Genomic DNA, 16,877 nt, shown 5'->3' on the forward strand with positions numbered 1-16,877 from the left:
CCCTAGGGTTTGGTTTTAGGGTTTTCCAGGGTTCCAATTAGGGTTTCTGGTATCCCAGGGGTATAAAAGTGATTCAAGTTTATTCTTAGGGTCATTTTATGACTTTTACCCTAAAGCTTTTAGGGTTTCTCAACTTGGGTTAAGTTTTACCCCTTTAACCACCATTTAGGGTTAAGTCCTTTAACCAGGGTTCCATTTGCAAAACATTTAAAACAATACAACTTGTTTGAAATTTTTACCTAGTGAATGCACTCTAGGTGTGTCAAACATATGCAAATGCTAATGTTTATGATGTCATGCTCAAGTTTTAGTTATAGTAACACCAGGGGTGTTACATCCTTCCCCCCATAAAAGAATCTCGTCCCGAGATTAAAAATCCTAGGGTAGGTAATGGTAAAGGAAACGCATCACATTTTTATTTCCTTAATTTTGGTACAAGGCAGGGGTGATGTGGGGGTCACTTCTTTAGTACACAGCTATACAGACTTTACAATTTACATGAGGCTAAAAAGCCTGGGAAATTCTTTTCTAGAAAATCTTGGGTTTCCCATGTAGCCTCATCTTCAGAATGCTGGTTCCACTGTATCTTGTAAAATTTGAGAGTCTTTCTTCGGGTGACCCTGTCCTTTTGATCCAGAACTCGAATAGGATGTTCCGAGTATGTTAAATCTGGTTCCAGGACAACATCAGTCACTTCAACGGTTCGATCAAGAACCCGAAGACACTTCTTCAATTGTGACACGTGGAACACATTATGCACAGCAGACAATGTTTCGGGGAGCTGAAGTCGGTATGCCACTGGTCCACATTGCTCAAGCACCAGGAATGGACCAATGTACCTGGGTGCAAGTTTCCCTTTAACCCCAAAACGCGATACACCTTTCATTGGTGAGACCTTCAGGTAAACATAGTCTCCATCCAGGAAATATAAGGGCCTTCGCCGTTTGTCTGCATAACTCTTTTGACGAGCTTGTGCCTTCTTCATATTATAAATAATTTTCTGAACCTTTTCTTCGGCCTCCTTTACCATATCAGGCCTAAAGAAGTACCTTTCTCCAGGTTCAGACCAATTTAGCGGAGTTCGACACCGACGTCCATATAAAGCTTCAAAAGGTGCCATCTTGATACTTTCTTGATAACTGTTATTGTATGAAAACTCCGCTAGGGGCAAACATTCATCCCATTTTGGTGAGAAGTCCAGGACACATGCCCGCAACATATCTTCAAGTATTTGGTTCACTCTCTCAGTCTGCCCACTGGTTTGAGGATGATAGGCCGAACTGTGGAGTAACTTAGTACCCAAGGATTTGTGAAGTGCTTCCCAAAACTTGGCTACAAATTGAGGTCCACGATCCGACACTATGGTCTTTGGAACACCATGCAGACTAAGAATACGAGCAATGTACAATTGGGCGTAGACAGTAACTGGGGAATTTGTCTTGACTGGCAGAAAGTGAGCAACCTTTGTAAGCCGATCAATTATAACCCAAATAGAGTCATACCCTTTTATCGTCCTGGGCAGTCCCACAATAAAGTCCATACTAATGTCTTCCCATTTCCATGTTGGGATTGGCAAAGATTGTAATGGACCAGCAGTTTTCATGTGTATGGCCTTGACACGTCTGCAAGTGTCACACTTAGCCACATAGCGTGCAATTTCAATCTTCATCTTTGTCCACCAGTAATGTTGCTTTAAGTCTTGATACATCTTAGTGCTTCCGGGATGAATAGAATAACGACTAAGATGTGCTTCATCAAGAATTTGCTGGCGGAGTTCTTCGTTCTTTGGCACTACTATGCGGTTTTTAAACCATATCACACCTTGATCGTCTTCCTTGAAACACATGGCTACTCTAGCCTTTATCTTCTCTCGAATGTGCTTCATACCCAGATTATCTTTTTGAGCATCAATTATCCTTTGCAAAATGATTGACTCAAGCTTTAGTTGATTTAGAGTCCCTTGTTGGATGATTCCCAGGTTTAGCTTTTCCATTTCTTGACACAAAGTGTTCTCGGAGGTCTTCGCCATAAGACAGTGGCAGGAAGTCTTACGACTCAACGCATCTGCCACCACATTGGCCTTGCCTGGGTGATAATGGATCTCCAGTTCATAGTCTTTAATGAGCTCAAGCCATCGTCTTTGCCTCATATTTAACTCTGACTGGGTGAAGATATACTTCAAACTTTTATGATCTGTATATATGTGACAGATATTTCCCAGCAGATAGTGACGCCAAATCTTTAGGGCATAAACCACAGCAGCTAGCTCTAGATCATGAGTTGGATAGTGCTCCTCATGTCGGCGCAACTGCCTTGAAGCATACGCAATTACTCGGCCCTCTTGCATCAGTACACAGCCGAGCCCACTGTCAGATGCATCACAATAAACATCAAAAGGCTTGGTGATGTCCGGTTGAGCCAATACCGGAGCAGTGGTCAATAGTGTCTTCAGTTGCTCAAAAGCTTCATTACACTTAGAAGACCAATTGAACTTAATGTCATTCTTCAACAAACTTGTGATTGGCTTCACAAGCTTAGAAAAATCTGGTATGAATCTGCGATAATACCCAGCTAGTCCAAGAAAACTCCGGACTTGGTGAACAGTTGTTGGGGGTTTCCACTCCAGAATATCTTTGACCTTGCTAGGATCTACCGCAATTCCTTTAGCCGATAACACGTGCCCCAAAAATTTAATTTCTTCCAGCCAGAATGCGCACTTGCTGAACTTGGCATATAGTTGGTGTTCCCTGAGGCGCGTCAATACAATCCGTAAATGCTGAGCATGGTCTTCTTCATTCTTGGAATATATCAAGATATCGTCGATGAAGACTACCACGAACTTATCCAACTCGGGCATGAACACCGAGTTCATCAAATAAGTGAAATGGGTAGGAGCATTTGTGAGCCCGAAAGACATTACCAGGTATTCAACCAATCCATATCGCGTAGTAAACGCGGTCTTCGGTATATCCTCGGGCCGAATACGGATTTGATGATAGCCCGACCTGAGATCAATTTTAGAAAATACCCTCGCCCCAGTCAGTTGATCAAATAAGATGTCAATCCTTGGAAGAGGGTACTTATTCTTGATGGTGACCTCATTTAGGGGTCGATAATCCACGCACATTCTCAAGGTTTGATCCTTCTTCTTAACAAAAATGGCGGGGCAACCCCACGGGGACGAGCTTGGCCGGATGAATCCCTTATTCAGTAGATCTTGTAATTGAATTTTCAATTCCGCTAATTCATTAGGGGGCATGCGGTACGATCTTCGGGAGATGGGAGCCGTACCGGGCTTTAGCTCAATTACGAATTCTACATCTCTTTCAGGGGGCAGTCCAGGCAAATCTTCCGGAAATACATCTGGAAACTCACATACTACCGGAATGTTCTTGATCTCCGGTACAATGGCTTCATAGACTCTACCAGAAGCTTTGGCTGGATTGGTTGCGGGGAGAGTCAAAAGAATCTCTTCTTGGTTATAGCTCAACCTGACGGTTCTGAGTTCAGTGTTGAGGATTGCCTTGTGTTGGGTTAACCAATTCATACCCAAGATTACATCTATATCCTGGCCCTTCAGAACAATCATGTTAGCAGGAAAGTTCCGTCCGGCCATTGTTACTGGCACTCCATAGGCCACTTCTCTAGTATAAATGTGTCCCCCAGGTGAATGAATTTTAAATCCCTCTTTCGATTCATGGTATGCAATATGATGTTGTTCCACAAACTTCTTGCTAATGAATGTATGTGAAGCACCAGAATCAAAAAGAATAATTGCTGGGTGACTGGCCACGGGAAACGTACCCATCATCACCGGTTCTCCTTCCGGTGTAGTAGCCACTTGAGTGTAATACACACGCCCCGTCTTCTTCGTATTTTTCCCCATAGCATTTCCTTTGGGCTGAGTTGATTTCCCAGATCCTTGCGAAGCATTTGATTGATTTTGCCTAGGATATGGGCAGTCTTTGATAAAATGTCCCGACTTGCCGCAATTAAAACACCCAGTGGAAGAACTAGGCAAGGCAGGGAATCGAGTGCCTGGGGCACCCGGCTGTTTTGGGGTAGTGGGGGTATTGTTGGGGCGGATAATGATTGGCTGTTTAAAGGGGAATGAGGGTGGACAAGAAAAAGTGCGATTTTGGTTTGAAGGTCGAATCACAAACCGTTGCTTCTTCGCCTGGCCCTGATTAGGCCTCTCACCACCGAATCCCTTATTCTTCCCAGAATTTGTGTATTGGGCTTCAACAGATAAGGCCGTGCTGACAGCCTTTCCATACGTGAGATCTATGCATGTGGCCATTTTCCTTTGTAGCCGATCATTCAGTCCCCGCATAAAACAGTTCTTCTTCTTTAAATCCGTATTCACCTGGTCGATGGCATACTGCGACAGGTGATTAAATTTGTTGAGATATTGGTTGACGGTATCTCCACCTTGTTGTAACTTCATAAATTCCTCTTGTTTCATATGCAGCACTCCTTCGGGGATATAGTGTTCACGGAAGGCTGCTTTAAACTCATCCCAGGTGACTTGATGGTTGACAGGTTGAATAGCCACAAAATTTCCCCACCAGGTACTGGCAGGACCACGGAGTTGTTGTGCTGCAAATAACGGCTTCTGCGTCTCTGAGCAACGGAGAAGACCAAACTTTTGTTCAATGACCCGAATCCACTCATCAGCTTCTAGGGGATCTTCTGCCTTGACGAATAGAGGTGGACGGGTTTCCGAGAAATCCAGATAGGTGGTCTCACGGGGGCCTTGCGGGTAACCTCTTCCCGCCTGCTACTGGAATTGCTGCTGACCCGCCATTTCCCTAAGGAAGCGGGTATTGTCTGCGGTGGCATTCACCAAGGCGGCGATCGCCTCGGCTAACGTGTGAGGAACCGGAGGTGGGTTTGGGGTAACATCCCTGCCCCCAGAAGTTCCGGCTGCGTCCTGTCCTCGAGTCCTGGTCGGCATCTGTGGCAAAGAACATTTGAAGTAAACAAAATGTGCCAGAGAAAACCTTCCATTTTACATTACTATAAAAAGTAATGATACAGACTCGATATTACATAACAGGATACAATACCCATTATACAAAAGTTCAACCTATTATACAACAGTACACCCTACAATACCCTAGTCTACTTTTACTTCTATTACACTCTTATTCCTGCTTTCCATTAGTCTTGGCGGCTTCATCGTCAGGTGTGGGAGTCCAGACATCAACCAACCTCAAAGAAGGAGGGGGCTCAAAAAGGTCTAACTCCCCACCCAGCGCACGTCCCGCAACGTGAGATGGTCCAGCTTCCGCCTCAGCAGGTTGTGCAGGCTCACTTGGGTGTAGTTGTGAGTATAGTATATGGACTTCCTCGTGCAACGTATTGCAGTAAACCTGCAGGTTATCAACCGTTGAGCTAAGTTCTTTAATTCGGGCCTGAGCCCTTGCTTCCTTAGCACACATTAGCAAATGAGACTGTACGGCCCAGTCAAGTGCTAAGTCTCGATCAGCGAGTTGATCCTGCAAGTGTCGGATGTCCCTTCTCAGTTCATTGATTCTATCTCCGTCAGCGACCCAAGCATCGGTCCTATGTTGCAGCGCTGCTTGAAGTCGACTCACACGGGCTTCAAGGTCTCCGATGGGGTCGTTACTTCCACTGCTGCTGCTTTCATGTCGGGGAGCCAATTGATGCCGAGGCACCCCAATCGGTCCCGAAGACTTGCGTGCCGTTAGCCTGGTACGTGGCGGCATCTTTTCTAAGGGGGAAAATGTTATTAGTATAGTGCTTAGCATGATGCATGTATAATTACAGAATCAACCTTAGTCGATTCAACCTTCTATACGTTGCACTCTTCCTATCTGGTCTTTAAGATAGACTTCTTCAGAATACTTAGGTAAGAAGAGAAAAGAGTTCTTTGGTAAGACTTTTGAAAATCCTTTTGAAGATGCCTCATAATATCTGCCAAGAAGGGCTACGCTCCGATACCAGCTGTGACGGAACCTCCCAAGTAATTAGGCCCACCTACAGTTGTCCTTGTCCAACGGACTTCAGACAACCCTGTAGGTGCCCCTGAACTACTTGACAAGCTCGGTATCTTTCCTTCCCTCACCAGGAATGCTTTACCCGTCTTGCAGACATTACAGAACATCGGAGATAAAGAAATGCAGAAGCGAATTACATAAACTTACATTTATTTCAAAAGCAAGCTTGAGTTATTTTATTACAGACCAGACTAAAAGTGAGTGCAGAGTAGTAACATTATACAAACCAGGGGAGGCACGAACTCCTCCCGATTAGTCATAAGTAAAAGATCCTAAGTGGAGGACCGAGCCCTCCCGCACTTTAGTCATGTCTTTCTTCTTTTGGAACCACCTTGGCACAGAAGCAGCAAAAGTCTGCTACTTCCTCACCTAAAAACAACGAAGGGATAAACCCTGAGTATGGAATACTCAGCAAGTCTTACCCGACTAAAGAAAAGACTCTCAAGGGTATGCTGGTTATATGGGAGTCAAGGTAAGGCTTTTCAATATTCAAAGACTCTGTTTTGCAGAAATGCTTACTAAAGTGGATCCTTAAAAATCCAATTTTATTTGTCAAGTTAGGTAAAATTACCTGGACTAGAGTTCTTTCTACCCTAGTTCAATCACTGGTCCTGTACTAGCCAATTTCTCAACAAAAACCCTTTATCTTTAGTGGAATGCTACGTGTAAGTCAGTGGCCAAGTCTCCATAACCGCGGAGGTACGGCGATCCGAATCGATTATACTCAGCTGAGGATCTCCAATCACACGACATATGTAGCACTTAACCCTTGCATATGTCAACCCGCCACCGGGGTTCTTAAGACCGGATCAGGTTCACGCAAACCGAGAGCACAGCTACACCACCGTCCAGCCTCTTGCCACGGAGGGTACACGCTACTCTCGCCACCGCTCCACGCCCATTTCGTGTTATCTTATTCCGGCCTTAGTCTACCCGAGGCAAGGCTTACCCATGACGAGGCATGTGACCAGTTAAAGGGTCCTCGGTCAGCAGGCCTACATCGACAAGGTCCTTAATCGACTCAGACAGAGACACTACACCGAGACTCTCTTCTCGTGCAAGTCACCCGCCCGGTCTCAGCTTAATCATTCAACCCAAAACTTGGTACCTGGCAGAGGTACATCTTTTCCGATGTTGAACCCATCAGGGCCCTGATGGATCCACCATCAAATTTTATTTTCGAAAACAGCCCACCCACTTTTGCCACAACATCTTTTGTAAAAAAAAACCTTTTGTTTTTCTAAAGCAAAGCTAAGCATCAAAAAGCTTTTGTAAAACAGGTGATCAAGGAAGGTAATCAGATTCAAGGAAGGTAATGCAGGAAGGGTTTTATCAAGCAACTCCTATCACCTAATGCAGCAATCAAGTGAGAAAGATTTTAAAATAGCAAGGAAGGTGGCAAATGCACCGGGGCTTGCCTTCGTTTACAGGTGATTCGGGTTCGGATCCACAGATATCGAAGTAGAAACTATTCCCGGCCTGGGATTCCGAAGGTGGTGGTGTCCTGTCTTCGGGGACATCTACCTCTTCTTCACGTTCTAATCATAACCAAACATAAGTATAAGAATGGATGCCATGGGATGCTCATGAGGATGCAAAGATAGCATAAACTTATTATTTATGTCTTGAATACAACTTTCCTTCACGGAGTTCCGGGAACTTAGGGTTTCCGGAGTCGGTAAAGGAGTTCATAGGGCAGGGGGGTGTTTTGGGGTTTGGTGATCAAACAAGGTCCAAATCAATTCAAACTCTACCCAAGGCTTCTAAATAGTGTATAACACTCATATAAAAATTTTGGGCATTTTAGGACTTACCAATTATTTTCTAAAAATCTATAACCAAGACTTTTAACTACTTTAAATACCTTAAAATTTCTTATTTCCACTAAAAATCACAAAACTATTTTTATTAAATACTAGGGAAAATAACAAGCCTAGGAAAATTAGTTTCACAATTTTAGCATTTTTCTACATTTTTCTACATATTTCTCAAGTTTTCCTGAAAAAGAAAAGGAAAAGGGTTAAACAGAACTGGGCCGGATTCAGCCCAGCGGCCCAGGTCCAGGGAGGAAAGGCGCCCGCGCGCCCCGCGCCCTGGCGGTTTTGCAGAACGACCCCCGCGTTTTTAACTAAATGAAAACGAGTTTCTTCACTGTTCCGGTGTGTCGCTGACAAATTACAGAAACGCCCTCAGGTTTCTAATCCTTCACAGAGGGAGGTCCACGACGAGGAACAGCCCTCGCCGCACCCCAGCGAGCCAATTCCGGCCGGCCAACGCCATGGCTGGAGCTCCCGTGCGACAGGGACACAATTAAACTCCTATCGAACACTTCCCCTAAATCAATTTCACCAACGGCGCACTACAATGTCCTGGCCACGGTGACAGTGCGGGTGATCCAAAGAACAACGCGTTCCCAAAGATTGGTGGCAGTATAATTCAATTGGGTGGGTCGGTGAGCATCACGGGGTTGTGGAAGCACTCAAACGAGAAGGCATAGAAGATGAACTGACCGGGATTGTGCTGGCCGCAGTACGGTTGTTTTCACGGTGGCGGGGACTGTAATTGGGGGAAACGAGCGATTCTCGGTCCCAGGTGAATAATCCGGGGCAAGGTTTGGTGCAACTGATGTGTGATTATCCTACGGAGCCGCGGGGACACTCAATTTATAGTGAGGGTAAGCGGTGGCGTCTAATTTTGCGCAGAGAGACCGGCGGCCGAGACGAAGGGTGAGTCATCGGCGCAGTCTATCGTGGCGCGCCCCGGGGTGATTCCTCCGGCGAGGAACTAACCTACGCAGGATGTCCTTGGCGACGTGGTAGATCGCCAAAGCACGTGGCGTTCACCAGGTAAACAGCGAGCTCCGGTGAGGATAAACTCGGCCGGCCGTGCGGCAAGTAGATGAGATGGCCGGACCAGCTAACAGTTGTGATCCATCCCGCGCTAGATCTTTTTACCCATCCCCGGTGTTATCCATTCCTCCCTGAGCACGAATCGGAACGGTGGTGGCACGAATCGCGGCGGATAGGTCATCGGCGGCGAGGACCCTGCGCTGGCGGTCTGATCCTTATCGGACTACTGTACCATGGGATATGTTCATCAGTGTGCCTGACAGTCACAGTTTAGGACCAAATCTCTCTAAAGTTTCTCTAGTAACTCACTCCACTCTCTGTAGCAAAGTTTCAAAGCTACAAACCAGCTACAATTCGACTATAGGGATTGAACTCATTTGAGCACTGGATCCAAATCAAAATCGAGCTCAAAGTTCACCTCATAACACTGTAACTCTGAAATTCAACTTCAAGCAGTCTGACAGCCCATCTTTGATTGGGTTTTTCTCCAAATTTCACATAAGACCATGGCTTGAATCCTTAAACAAAGTTGTTCCCCTAAGATTGATCTTCAACTTTGATGTGGTCACCTATCATGAATTCTCACTATTTTGAAAGCTACACAGCCCCAAAGTTGGGCCTACAACCCTGTTTTCAGACTTAGCATAGGAATCAAAATCAAGGTCCTTTTTGCAAATGAGTCCAAAACTTAGGGTTTGGCTTTCAAGTCCACATATTTGTGAACCAATTGACTTCAAATACTTATTTGGCTTGGTTTTTGCACTTTAGTCCAAAAGTGGACTAATTTTGCATATAAGCCCCTAGGGTTTGGTTTTAGGGTTTTCCAGGGTTCCAATTAGGGTTTCTGGTATCCCAGGGGTATAAAAGTGATTCAAGTTTATTCTTAGGGTCATTTTATGACTTTTACCCTAAAGCTTTTAGGGTTTCTCAACTTGGGTTAAGTTTTACCCCTTTAACCACCATTTAGGGTTAAGTCCTTTAACCAGGGTTCCATTTGCAAAACATTTAAAACAATACAACTTGTTTGAAATTTTTACCTAGTGAATGCACTCTAGGTGTGTCAAACATATGCAAATGCTAATGTTTATGATGTCATGCTCAAGTTTTAGTTATAGTAACACCAGGGGTGTTACACCGACATAAAAGTAGAATGACCTTTTAGTCCATAAATGTTTGAGTCGCTGTTGTAATCCCTTATGAGGGGCATAATTGTAATTCCTCACAGGCTGTGCCCTGTGCCTATAAATAGGTGAACAGTACCCCTGTACTGTTCACGCAATCTTGTAATTACTGGCACATTACGCTGGGATTATTGCTTTCTGCCAAGACGAAGGTATAAATGTATTTAAATATTATGTTTTAATATCTAGGTTCATATAATAAAATATGTGAACAATGCTATTTATTTTCGGTATGTCTTTCCATAATGTTTCATGTGTTATATTTTACTTCGTATTGTTTTTCAAGTCTGATCACAAAGGTATAACCTTTGTGATATTTTGCTTATGGCCTTCGTCCGAAGCTCATTAAATCCTTGGGGAGATAATGCTTCAGCGGACGAAGGGCATTAGTATTTAACATTTTATGTTGCCTTGTTCTTAATTCATAGCATTTGAGAACAAGTCCCCAACAGACCTTGGGGTTCGGGTGACCAAGGGAATCTCTAGAGGAGTAGAGGGAATGCCATACTTTTCCACAAAACTAGTGGCTATGAAGGAGTGGGATGCTCCAGAATAGAAAAGTACGGTAGCGGGAGTAAATTCAATAAGGAACTCACCGAGTACTACTCCCGGAGCCTGCTGAGCTTCCTGGGCATCGACATGATTTACACGTGCCCTTCCTTGGTACAGAGCCTTGTTCTGCTGGCTGACGGCGGAGGGCGCCTTGGGGGCGGATGCCGAGGTATTCTTGGGGCCATTCACCGAGTTGGAGTAGGCGGGTACTGGTGGCTTCAGCTGCGGACAGTTGTTCTTGAAGTGACTGGGATCACCACAGTGCCAACATGCATTTGCCGGGGGTTGGTTGCTTGCCACTGAGGGGAATGGAAAGAGCTCTGACTCTGCTGGCTGAATCGCGACGGAGTGGGTCCAGCTGGTCTACTGAAGTTTGGCCCCTTGGGTGGAAACCCAAATGATCGAGTCTTCTGGTGCCGGTCCTGCTGCTGTGCCCGGAGAACCTGGAACTTCCTTTTAAGATGCCCTTTTTCTTCCTCCTTTGCCATTTCAACTTGCATGGCCTTGTTGGAAAGGTGAGAGAAGTTGAGGAAGTCTTGGCTAGCCAGGATTGTCTTGAGTTCTGGACTGAGTCCCTTCAGGAAACGGGCCATCTTTTTGCTCTCGGTACTAACATCATCTGGCGCATAGCGGGCTAACTCTGTAAACTTGTGCACATATTCGCTGACAGATCTTCCGTCTTGAGTCAATTCTCGGAACTCGTCCTCCTTAAGCTGTACCAGTCCTTGGGGCACATGGTGCTCCCAGAAAGCTGCTTCGAATTCCGCCCAGGTAGCATCTCTGATGGTGACGTTGAAGGTGTCCCACCAGGCTAAGGCCATCCCAAAAAGTTGGTGGGCAGCCAGTTGAACATGCTGATTTTCTAGGCAACCAATGGCTTATAGTTTTCTTTTGATCGTGCGCATCCAATCGTTTGCATCGAGGGGGTTGCTTGATCCGGCGAACGTGGGAGGTTTGAGTCTCAGGAAATCCCCCATTCTGTCTTGTGGTCTTCCACCATTCGGCCGTTGATTTTCTAGATTTCGAGTGAGGACCTCGATGAGTCGGGTTTGATTGGCTAGAACTTGGGCTAGATCTAAGGGTAATGGTGGAGGTGCGGGGAGGTGGGTTTCACTTTCTTCTCTAACGACTTCCCCTTCAGCTCTCATGGGAAACCCTGCTCCAATACCAGAGGCGGTAGGCGTGGTTTTATCCGAAGCCATCTGCCAGGGAAGAGAGTCACTATTATGCACATGCAAATTGTTTTTAACCAAGTTATTTTATTCATTACACCATCGCATTACAAGCCTAAGACTACTACAGGTGGAACTACACGAGAGCGTTCCCCGAGGTACTAGCGAATTCCTTATCTAAGGTGTCCCCAAATGCCTTGAGAAGATCATCGAGGCTTGCTAGGGATACATCCTCGTCGTCGGACCAATCATCTATTCTGGGGGGAGGTAGGGCTAGAGGGGCCTTCTTCTTCTTCTTCTCTATCTGGCATCCTTGGTTGGTGGTCTTCTTCTGGATTTTCTTCTTGGGGGCGAGTTTCTTTAGCTTCTTATCATAGTCCATCTTTAAAGTCCGATAGGCTTCACGGGTGTTGGCTTCCTCGCCTTCTGCTATGTTGAGACTTTCCTGGAGGGATGCCTTCTCTTGCTTAAGTTCTTTGACTTGCTGCTCTAGGCTTTCCACTCGGGAGTTTAGGTGGGTGCAGTGGGAGGAGAGCTCGTCGTAGTGGTTGTCGAGGGTGTGGAGGTATCCGGCCATGTAGACGATAGTGGGGTCATCTTCTGTGGGGTTTCCTCCTGACAGAGCCTGGAGACTTTTCCTCCAGGTGGGGGTGTTTTTGTTGTAGGGTGGGAAATATCGGAGGGGGGTCTCGGAAATCTCTCGACTATAGTTTTGGCACAGTTGTTTGAGGGCTTTTCGAGCGACGCTCTGGCAAGTGTCTGGGAAGCGGTGCCCGATGAAGGTAATTTGGAAGGGAGGGTGGTTTGGGTAGTTCCGGCTTTCTCCCAAGTAGACCGCCATAGAGCACTTTTCTATTTCATTTTCACGGTACTCCTTCCAGACATATTCGGGCTTCTTGCGGATCCCCAAGCGTAGCGTGCAACTCCGAAGAAGGTGAGGAAAGCCTTCCTCCTCTGAGCAATAGGATGTCCTAATCACCCAGGGGTTTTCCATCTGGTAGACGAAAAGAAAGGTCTATCAATATCGGGGAAAAGGGGAAGAGTGTTTCTTGGGGGTAAGAGGTGTTTTCTTGTTAAGGCAACTTTTAAGGTCAGGGCTGTGGTCTACGGCCATTCCTATAGGCTTTGATACCACCTGAAGCGTCCCGATCCTTTGGGACTCAAATGTGATACAATTTCTAGTCCCAGGAGGCTAGTAATCACATTCATTACTTCAAATAGTTACAGAGTCTGAATAATGTTATTACAATACCGGGGGATACAAGCTCGGAAGTGAGCCGAGAAACATAAGGCGCAGTGGAAGATAAAATAGCCCAAGCCACAGGCAGAACTGGGTGAAGACACAGCCCCATCAATCAAGCATAGTAGAAAAGAAGTCTTCAGCTGCTGAAAACATAAATAAATCTGGGTGAATACACTAGGTATTCCGCAAGCCCACCCGGCTCCCGTAAAGAGAAAGTGACCTATATGGTACATGCTTTATATGGTGGAGTTGAAGTCACTCATACTTTTTCAGAGAAGGGCAGTATTCGTTATTTATGGTTTTCCCAAGACAATAGAAGTAACACTTGCTTGACCACCACTGAGCTTCCTGCTCCCGTGGTACCACTTTCTTTTCAGAACATACACACACATTTCCCTGTTCCCAGTTGTAGTAGAAACACTAATTGTCATACCATACCAGACCCGTCCATACCAGTGGACACGGACTATTCGAATAGGTTTAGACTCTGCGCAGAGGGGTACACTTTACCCACTAGTCCGGCTCTGCGATCTCATGGCCAATGAGACCCGAATCCGAAACTCTTTCCTTCCTTGTACGTCCGAACCTTAACGGTTATACCGGAAGGAGTCAGGCCACCGCCATGTCCAAACCGGACAAAACATTCCCCCTCCTTATCCTCCCGGTGCTACCCCAGCCTTCATAACCCTGGGGTTGGACCGTACGAGTTTAGATCGAGTGGCTGCCCACACAGCCTCAAGTGGTTGTACTTTTTGAGAGCATAGGTAATGAAAGATGACAAACCGGTCCTTATACGAGAGGACGATCCTTCTGCTCACGCCTAAACCAGCTGAGCCAGCACCTTAGGCCCTCCCCTAAACCAGGGAGTCCCTGATCATCCTACTCACCAGGTGATGAGGGTGAGTACCCTTCATCGCACACATTGGGAAAACATTCCACTTGTACCCTTTTCACTTGCCCCATATCTTTTAATCAAAGTAATAGTTAATGCGGGCCCTCTCGTGCTCACCATGCAATTCGATTCCCATCCCATAATCCAGGCTTAGGCAGTGGTAGAGACAAATAGGTAAATAATGCATCAAGGGAAGGATGGACTTGCCTTCGTCGAAGCTTTCCTGGCACAAGAGGTTAATCTCGGAGGGGTTGGGTTCTTGCCCTTCTTCCGGAGCTAAGAGTTCCGGAGGATCGGATCCTTCTTCCGCTAATTAAACACAGATAAAAACAATACATCAAACATAGTGACCTTTGTGGGGTGTGCAAATTTTTATACTTTATTATTTTTGTGCCCTAATAATTTATTTAGACAATTTTTGGTGCATAAAATATTAGCATCTAAATATATATGTGAAAATGAGAAAAAGAAAAGAGAAGGAATTCTCCAGATGACTGGGCCAGGGGAGGGGATTTCGGCCCACTCAGCGAGGGCGCGCGGGCGTGGGCGCGCTTGCGGCTTAGCTGGCCCAGCTGCGAGGGAGCGACAGCGGGGAACGGCGCCGTAGCGCGGGCCCACCAGCCAGAGAGAGAGAGGGGGGCTGACGGCGTTGACGGCAACGGAGGGGGGGGGAAGGGGCACGACCGGGGCCGGTCGACGGCGAGCTCCGCGGCGGTTCTCCGCCCCGGTCCGGTTTTGCGACGGGGAAACGGTGGCGGAGCATGAGTGGTAGATGGGATCACAAGGGCGGGGCGAATTTCGCCTGCTGGGGGGCCTATGGCGGCCGGTCCGCGGCACGGTGGCGGGTGCCCGCGGCGGCGAAGCCGCCGGTGAGTTTTCCGGCCATAATTGAGTGGGGGAAGTGGCGTGTCGTGAACGTGGGAGTGTGGCGGAGCTCTTGGCACAACTTAATTGAACGGAAGATCGCCAGAGAGGGAGAGGGGAGCTCACCGGAGCGGTGAAGGGAGCACGGCGACGCTTGCTTGAATGGCTCGAGGAGGAGGGCAGTGGGGGTGGCTGGAGTTGTGTGGCGAAGACGGGGCTCGGGCGGGTCCTTTTATAGGCACTCGGGGAAGGGAGGGGGATGGGGGAGACGGCGAGCACCGGCGAGCTCGCCATGATGGCGGAAATGCCGCTAACGCCGATTGGGACGGCTCGGGCAGGCTGAGGGGGTGAGAGGTCGGCTCAAGCACAGTGGCGGGGTTGTCGCGGAGGTTGGCGAGCATTAATGGCGAGGCGACGAGGCGAGGGGGCGCTCGGCGGCGGACGCGCCGGTGAGGGATGGGCGAGGGAGATGGAGCTGACGAGTGGGCCCTGGCTGCCAGCAAGAGGAGTCTGCACGAGAGGGAGGGGGTGAGGCGCTGACGGGCGGGGCCCGAGTGTCAGCGGAGGGGAGCGGCGCGCGGATTGGGCCGCCTGGGCCGGGAAGAGAGGGGGGGATGCGGGCGCGCGCGAGCTGGGCTGGAAATCGGCCCAGCCGATGGAGGGGAGAGTGTTTTCCTTGTTCTTTTCTTATTCTAATTCTTTTCTTTTCCCTTTTCTACTTTTGTGTCTTTTTGTTTCTTTTTCCCTTGCAACAAAAATTCTCTAAATGAACTTGGGTGATAAATATGGTCTATGTGAGGTGCTCTAAATTATTTTAAGTGTATGCATATGATTAGGTGACCTAGGGGTAGAGTTAAGGGAGAAGGATCAAATGAGGGGGGGAATTAGGGGGGTTAGGGTTTCAAACCTCGGGTTGGGATTTTTGGGATGTTACACCTTCTGCCGGGTGACTAGGCGGCGCGGGCCCTCGCATAAGCACACTTGCGCTCGACATCGCCGCCGGGGACACGACATGAACCTTTCTGCCGCTGCCTTTCTTAGGGCGGCCCGGCGGAGCAGGTCCTCGCATGGCCGCGCGCGCTTTCGCCGCCGCCGGTGCGCCATGCGTTTTGCCGCCGCCGCCTTGTGCCGGGAGACCAGGCCGGGCGGGTCCTTGCGTCACCACGTGCGTGGTCGCCGCCGCCGCCATCACGGTGTTCGTGGGCGGCATAACCGCGCTTGCTATCGTCGCCATCGCCGGAGCTTCGTGGACTTGCCCGCCGCTCCCCTGCCTCGGGGCGCCGGGGCACCCTTTCGGTGACGGAGCGGGCCTGGTGGTGAGACGCCGCCAGGGCCACGTCGTCCGCTCCCCGCGGCACGCTTGGCCGGCTGATGGTTGGAGCTGAGCGGTGGAAGGCGGCGGCGACTAGGCCGAACGACACGTGGCGCAGCAGCTGGCGCGCAAGCGGGCTTGTCGCTTGCGCAGACGGAGACAACGCCATGGCCGTGATGTGCTGGCTTGGAGAGTTGGAGTCGTTGGTGATATGCGTCCGAAGAAGTGACGATCGATGTGATCGCTCCCTTGCAGCGTTGCGAGGGTAGATGAACCGGAGCTGCTGCCCAAGTGCCGATGCCGATGCGTTGGCGGCGTCGGTGGTTGTCTCTGCGGTCTGCACTGGGAATGGAACGAGCATTGCTTTATAGTAGTAGGCGATCGATGGGCATGGGCGGAGGCAGCGAGCCAGCGAGTGGGGAACTGGGGGTGGCGTCTGACTTCGACTAGTTATGAAGTGGACCGCAGTCAACCTCAATTTCGTGCGTATTTTACCACTTCAAAGCGGCTACCAAGAACGAAGTTTGAGCATTGACCCGCTCAAGCGTGTGGCCGTAGGTACGTACGAACGATCCGGTCCGGTCCGTACACCCGTGCCACTGGGTGGCTGAAGACTGTACTTGCCGTCAAAAAATGTATACTAGTCAAGTGCTCTGGAGTTGCAACGGTAAATAAAATATTCGACAAGGATGGGAAAATCCTGAACCGACCGTTATCATATAACCGATTTTGTTAGTTTTGTCCCGATCGATTTCGAACCCGATATAAAAAACGAAAATATGATGGAAA

At 48.1% G+C, this 16,877-nt stretch overlaps 1 pseudogene; it reads right to left on the reverse strand.

Moving 5' to 3' along the window:
• LOC109942836 (translation initiation factor IF-2-like) overlaps nucleotides 1-16,257 on the reverse strand; it is a 78,252-nt pseudogene extending 61,995 nt beyond the window's left edge.
• Nucleotides 16,258-16,877: the final 620 nt, after the last annotated feature.

The sequence above is a fragment of the Zea mays genome, chromosome 10, assembly GCF_902167145.1.
Source record: "Zea mays cultivar B73 chromosome 10, Zm-B73-REFERENCE-NAM-5.0, whole genome shotgun sequence".
NCBI lineage: Eukaryota > Viridiplantae > Streptophyta > Magnoliopsida > Poales > Poaceae > Zea > Zea mays.